Consider the following 7918-nt stretch of genomic DNA (forward strand, 5'->3'; position numbering starts at 1 on the left):
AACATCATGAAAACACCGCATTAAACCGGTACCGTATTTCCCCATGTTCGACCTCGGATCACACCGAGAAACTTGCAATGGAATTACACTCGGTTTCATCGTAAGGAAACTTGTGGCACAATAGGGTATACTACCGAATTCTACTAAATATCGCATCTCAGTATTATTGCATTGCATGCATCGCATATCATTCCTATCAGTCAATAATACATCAATAAATATGCTTTAATGTGGCATAACACAGAATCTAAATTTTAAATGCAACACTTCCCCTATGGCCTTTAAGTCAAAATTTAGCTTTTTCACTGCCCACAGTGCTTTATGCTCTAGCTCAAGCGGTAAATGACATGCCTTTTCTAACACCAGCACATACGGGGACATGCCTAAAGGTGTCTTATAGGCGGTCCTGTATGCCCATAAGGCATCGTCCAGCTTCATTGCTGATAACCCGTAGAAATACAAGTTATTTATACTACCTTATCCATATATTGCGGTCAAAAGAGGATAAATATGTGCCAATTGTATGAAAATTAGCTTAGAAATACAACAGTTATGAATTATCGCAATTACACCCACTAACATCATTAAGATGGAAGAAAAGGAGAATTCTACTTTGTTTTGCAGGAAACTAAGTCACCGTTTGCGATCAAGGCTCAAGACACACTGACCAACGCATTTTTGTCACAATGTGCCCATCAATCAACACTAAAAAGACAATCAACACAATGACGGTGCAGTGCGACAGTCGATCCAGAGCTGACTTTCAACCGCATGCGGTAATAAAAATAACACCGCATGCGAATACTCGATCAAAAGATGCAGTTGAGCAACGTAAAAGCAGAGGATTATGACACGTGTACAACTAACGGTTGTGTAGATTCGACGGTCTGATTGCATAACAGAAGGAATAATATCCCTCCATCTTCGAAATTTCCATAACAACAAGTGGGGACCAAAAGGCCAAAGTTAAAGATCTTCACCTATAAAACCCCATCGAATTCACAGAAAAATATGTTACTTGATACGGGGCTAATTGCTGCTAGTATATTGAGAGAAAGGCTGAGCTCAGTGCTAAACTGAAGAAATCTGGGAAGAAGAAGAGACAAGGTCGAGAGGTGAATCCCAGTGTTAATCTGCCAGATCCCCACCGTGAAGCTCTTTACTCAGATCCCTGCTACCGGTTGAGCAAGACTGAGAGGGAAGCCCTTACTTCCACACGATACATCCTTATCGGCAAGCAAATCTCCATCCAAATCAGTGCCGAGACGTCAACGCTATTTGTCTCTGTTCTATCTCTTTTCATCATTGTAGTTCATCTTCTTTATCTCTTCATTCACACACTATGTATCAGACGCTAAATAGATATATTGAATTTCTTGATTGCTTTCATCACCACTTTTCTGTCTATCTCCGTTCCTCCGTTTATTGCTTTCTTTATGATGTGTTCTTAATCTCCTGGTAGTTAATATGAATTAAACGAGTACTTAACCTGTGTTAAAAAGATAATTGCGTTTAACTAAAGCATGCTAGACGACATCTTCACCTGTGAGAGCAGAAGTAAAGATGCCATTCTGATCTATCGAGAGAAGGTCAGAAGAATGTGTTAACTAAAGCGAGTAGTACTTCCAAACATGGAAGCAACTTTGCATTCATTACGTTTGTCTCTGTTTCACCACATACATGTGGGAACGTGGCCGATCACTAAAAGGTGTACGCTAAGGGAAAAACAAATCGTACTTATCACTTCAACGCAATTAAAGAACTTGCGATGTTTATATTAGTTGTCTTTCATTTTTTGCTTCGTATATAAGACTTGCCGTCGCATTACATGATCTTTGTTTAATCTTCACAATCAGCCTTGACCTCAGTATCTTGTATCATGAAGCCTGTATCTTGTACCATCTTAGCTTAGATTTACTGCACTTTATTTTATTATCGCATTTTTATTGCTTTCCTTTACTTTACCGTAATTTTAATACTTGCACAAACTATACTTTTATAAGTTGAAAAACCTGGTCGCATGTATCATAAACATAACACAATAACCTCAAACAGTCCCTGTGTTCGACCTCAAATCACCCGAAAAACTTGTGGTGGAATTATACTTGGTTCCAACATAAGGAAACTTGTGACAACGCACAAGAATACTACAAGAACATCCATGAATAACGTAAATCTAGAAGTAGTATTGCATGAATTGAGTCAAGTCAGGTCATTATTGCATATCAATAGGCTTGAACCGTGCATGCATTGTATAGAAAAAAGTCAACGTTACAATTGCCCAATCTTTTCGTGAAGGTTTTACCACTTTCTCTAATATCAGCTTGATTTCTCTGTTGGACACTTCAGCTTGACTATTTGTTTGTGGATGGTATGAGGTGGCCACTTTATGAAGGATATTATATTTGAGCAGCAAATTGTTGACGATGTGGGTAATAAAATGACAATCTTCATCACTTATTATGGCACGTGGAGTACCAAAATGAGTGAAAATATTTTTCCTTAAGAACTTGGAGACTACCGCTGTATCGCTTGCGACGCATGATACCGCTTCTACCCATTTAAAAACGTAGTCGATGGCCAATAAAATGTATTTGTGACCATTTGATGGTAGAAATGGTCCCATGAAGTCTATGCCCCAGACGTCGAACAATTCCAATTCTAAGATGATGTTCATGGGCATCGCATGCTTCCATGAAATGTTTCCCGTGCATTGGCACCGATCGCACTTCATCGCATAGTCTCTTGAGTCCCTGAATAATGTCGGCCAAAAATAACCACTTTGTAACACCTTTGTTATTGTGTGTTGGCCTCCAAAGTGTCCTTCATATGGCGAGTCATGATATTATGATAATATGCATTGGTGAGCAGCATCTGGTACGCATAGGCGCAAAATCTGGTATGATCCCCTCTTATAAAGATTTGGCTCATCCCAATAATATGATCTGCATTCATGTCTGAGTCGCCTTTTTTGGTGGGTTGTATAGTATTCTGGAAATTGTCTACAAACCAAAAAGTTGACCACGTTTGCATACCACGGTAATTCTTCAATTTTAAATAGTTGCTCGTCTGGGAAAGTTGCGTTCACCTCTGATTGGTTGCGACCGACTTCTTGATTTTCTAATCTTGATGAATGGTCCATAACCTGGTTCTCCGTTCCTTTGCAATCAATGATTTCCATGTTGATTTCTTGAAAGAGGAGAACCCATCAAATCAATCTCAGCTTCGCATCTTTCTTTATCATCAAAAACTTTATCGTCAAGTGGTCAGTGTGAACAATTACTTTAGTTCCCAACAAGTAAGCTCTGAATTTTTCCAACGCAAATATCACTGCAAGAAATTCTTTTTCTGTGCTCCTGTAATTTGTTTCAGCAGGATTCAAGGGTTTACTCACATATGTGATGCGGTGTAGCATTGTTTTCTTCTCTTGCGCCAGCACTGCTCCCATTGCATAACCGCTTGCATCGCACATTAATTCAAAGGGTTGTGTTCAATCCGGTGCAATCAACACAGGTGCAGTTGTTAATGCATTCTTCAGTATCTTGAATTCATTGAGGCATTGGTCATCAAAGTCAAACGCTCTTTCTGCCTCCAGCAACGCACTCAGTGGTCTTGTAATCTTTGAAAAGTCATTCACAAAACATCTATAAAAGCAAGCATGTCATAAGAAACTCCTGACAGCCTTCACATTCGCTGGAGCTAGAAGCTTTTCAATCACCTCAATCTATGCCTTGTCCACCTCCACCCCATCTTTGGAGACTTTGTGCCCAAGCACAATACCTTCCTTCACCATGAAGTGGCATTTCTCCAAGTTTAGCACAAGGTTCGTCTCATCACATCTTTTCAGTATCTTTTCTAGGTTGTTGAGACAGACTTCGTATGTTTGCCCATACACCGAGAAGTCGTCTATGAAAATTTCCACAGAATCTTCAAAATACTCAGAAAAGATGGTCATCATACACCTCTGGAAAATGCTCAGCGCATTGCATAGGTCGAATGGCATGTGTCAAAATGCAAATGTTCCATAGGGGCAGGTGAATGTGGTTTTCTCTTGATCTTCAGGAGCAATCATGATTTGGTTATACCTGGCATATCCATCCAAGAAGCAGTAATAATCATTTTCTACTAGGCGGTCTAGCATTTGGTCGATAAAAGGCAAAAGGAGATGATCATTCTTTGTCGTCGCGTTGAGTTTGTGATAGTCCATGAAAATCCGCCAGCCACTGGCGATCCTCATTGGTATCAGTTCGTTATTTGCATTGGGGACTACCATCATCCTCCTTTCTTTGGTACACATTACACGGGGCTGACCCACGTGCTGTCAGTGATTGGATAGAAAATCCTTGCGTCTAACCACTTGATTATCTCCTTCTTCATGACCTTCTTCATCGCAGGGTTGAGTCTGCATTGATGTTCAATCGATCCCTTTGGATTGTCCTCGAGACGAATCCTATGCATGCAATATGCGGGGCTGATTCCTTTAATGTCTGCTAGCATCCAGCCAATTGCTTTTATGTGCTTTTTCAGGATGCTCGGTAGCACATTCTCTTGATCTTCATTAAGTGCAGAGTAAATTATTACTAGCAGCGTTTCATCCTGCCCTACAAAAGCATACTTCAGGTGGTTTGGAAGGGTCTTCAGCTCTATTGTTAGTGGTTGTTCCAAGGATGGTTTTGTTGTTTTTCTTTCTTCATTCATTGTCAACTTGTCTTCTTTGGTTGTTGTTTCTGTGATCGCATTGCAGGCTACTATGGATGCGCATCATTTTCATCCTCAGACTTTTCTTCTTCATTCAAACTTGGTTCATCATTGAACTCATTGAGGTCTTCTTCTTCAAGATATTTCATGGCTCTGATAATATCAAACCTGAGCTTTTGTCCATTTATGCCCAGTGTGATCTCTCCCTTATACACATCAATCTGAGCACGACCAGTGGATAAAAATGGTCGTCCCAGGATGATGGGTACATCCTTGTTCGCTTCGTAGTCCAGGATGATGAAGTCTGCTGGTAATATAAATTTGTCAATCATGAACAAGACATCCTTCACCTCCCTCTGGATGCACAAGGGATCTATCAACTAACTAGAGAGTCATCTCGTGGGCGCCAGCTGCCCCACATTCAGCTGCTTAAAGATTGAAAGGGGCATCAAGTTGATGCTGGCCCCGAGATCGCAAAGCGCTTGACCAATGTATAACCCTCCAATTGAGCAGGGTATTGTGAAACTTCCAGGGTCACACATTTTTTGTGGAATTATGGATTTTGAACTTTGCGTCAATGCTACCATTGTGAACTTACTAGTGGTTCTTTTCTTCGTCACAATATCCTTCAGAAACTTTGCATACTTAGGCATCTGTTCAATTGCTTCAGTGAAAGGTATGTTGATATGCAACTATTTCAGCATGTCCATGAAGCGTTGATAGTGCACTTCATCATTTTTCTTCTTTTTAAGTCTCTGAAAGCATGGTGGCAGCTGTATTTTCACGGTTCCCTGTTCTTTCGGCTTCGAAGTGGACGTAATCTCTGGTTCCATCGCCTTCTTTTCTTCTATTTCTTCCTAAGTCAACAGAATCTGAGGTTCGCAACTCATTGAGGAGAGTGGTAAAGACGTGATCAGAATTACCAGAAGACGAGATAACATTTGCCTCACCTCCCTTTTACTCCTTACTTTTCAGCAAGGATTGGTAAGTCTGCAACTCGTTGAGGAGAGTGGTAAGGGAGTAGTCCACTTTGTTTAAAATCGTATTGCTAACAAAGTGGAGGAAGCTCTCCGACAATGAATGCAGGATAATGCTAACCTAACTGCCCTCATCAATTTTAGACTCATTCATCTCAGCCACGTTAAAGTGGACCATCATATTCAGCACGTATTCACGAATAGAGGTGTCTTCCTCCATTTTGGAGCTGAAGATGTGTTTCAGAGCCTCATGCTTGAGCTGTTTAGACGACTGTCCGAACATTCCCCGCAGGGACTCCATGATCTCACGTGCTGAGACCATGGCTCGTGCTTCTTGGCCAACATGTCACTAAGACTAGCCAAGATATAGGTGATAACGTGCAGAAATGCATGTTATTATAACGCAAAGATGTAAAATAATGTAGGATTGTGATGGTAAAAATATGAAAAATCGTGTCCAAAAGCATTAAGTTGAGAACATTGCGATCGCATGCACCCCTCGAATTAAAGCAGCTAATTTACGTATTTTGTGCAAGAAAATGCATTGGCACAAGGCAGAATTGTGATCCAAGGAATTCAGCATCCGAGTGCATTAAAAGATTGTGATTGCAAAGCTATGCGATCGTATGTGTTCGCGAAGATCTACTCAAGAAGGTGGCTACATAAAGACGGCGCATCAAGGTGAAAGCTTAATAACTCACAATAGGACAGAAAGCTGATGACGGTCGAATCCGAATTTAGTTGATAAGTCGTTAACGATGCACTGTAGCAAGTACACTCAACTTTTCGGTGACAATTAATTGGCGCATTAGATAGAGATTAATGACATCCCATTAGTGAAATCATTTGAGAGAAAAGTCCTTCACCCTGAAGCTCTATAAATACCGAAGGCCACCTTCTTTGAAGGAGTTCCGTTCTAGTTAAGTAGTTAGAATTTTGGAGTTCTTTTACGCCATATACATAGATAGCCGTAGTATGTAATTTTATATACTAAGAGGCGGAGGCGAGTGAAGATAAAAGACGTCGGAAGATCTTTCCTGGTTAGCTCGAGAGAGTGTCGGGAAGCGTTGAGAATGGAGAAAGGGTCGACTCTTGTGAAAGCAAGAATATTCTTTTGGGCAGAGTAGAGAAAAACACAGTGTAAAAGCCTTGGGAAGTAAGACATTGCTAACAGGCTCCCTATCCTTACTTCCCTTTGTCATTCTATATTCTGATTTCATTTATAAAATGGGATTTGCATCTCTACACCTGTTCACTCTCTTTACATTACGCACGAGTAACTAAACTTCTAAATGGGTTGAGAAACACTTGGCTAGCATGACCTAAGATCTTCATTTTATGTGATCATCTTGTCTTATGTATACATCCATCACCCCTTTAGAGCTACTCGAGAGAGACTTAAAGAAAGAACCTAGACTTGAAAGAGCTAGGTTAGAATTTAGGCTTGAGAAAATTAGATTAGAACGCATAAGAAAGAGATAAAAACTTAGAGATAAGTTATGTTTGCTAACATGCATCGCATGCACCCTAGAAATAGGTTATGGTAGTATGTGGTCGCCTTGTGTATATGTGTGTCATTCATCATCGCATAGACAAGAATAGAGGCTTAGACGTAAGTCCTATAGACATCATCGTATACATCGCATGCATCCTAAAACTAGGAGCTATAGCATTTGCATTGAGAGATGACCTATTGTTGTATGTGTGTAGCATGATCGCATAACTTGAACACAATCTTAGGAAGTGTTAGCTAAATCCCTTCTCAACCCGTTCCCCACATACTCATTGTAACTTTCGCTGTTATTAACTCTTTTCTCAATTCCACCACATAGAATTTATACCTTAAACAAACATACCAACCAACTCCTTGTTTTATTTGTCACTGCAAAGGAATCAGAAATCACCGTCGCATATTGTCTCCATAGTCCCTGTGTTTGACCCTGGGCTTACCAGGCAACCTAGTAGGATTTAAACATGGATTTTGATAGGAAAATTGCATGTACAACGCATACACCACCATCGCAAATCATTATTTCATCATATTCACAATGCATCAATAGGCTTGGGCCTTCTTGTTACTCGTGTTCAATGCTCGTACGCCATCCGAACATTTCGAGTAGCATCCTAAGGTGGAATAGGAGGACATTCCTCTGTAAGGACAAACTTTAGATCCTAGATGATGAGTATCGTTGTGAGCATATGTTTCCAACTTGAATAGTTTTGGCCATTCAGTTTTTCGGTGC

This window comes from Benincasa hispida, chromosome 3 (genome assembly GCF_027475165.1).
Source record: "Benincasa hispida cultivar pf3 chromosome 3, pf3_genome.v1.1, whole genome shotgun sequence".
Classification (NCBI taxonomy): Eukaryota; Viridiplantae; Streptophyta; class Magnoliopsida; order Cucurbitales; family Cucurbitaceae; genus Benincasa; species Benincasa hispida.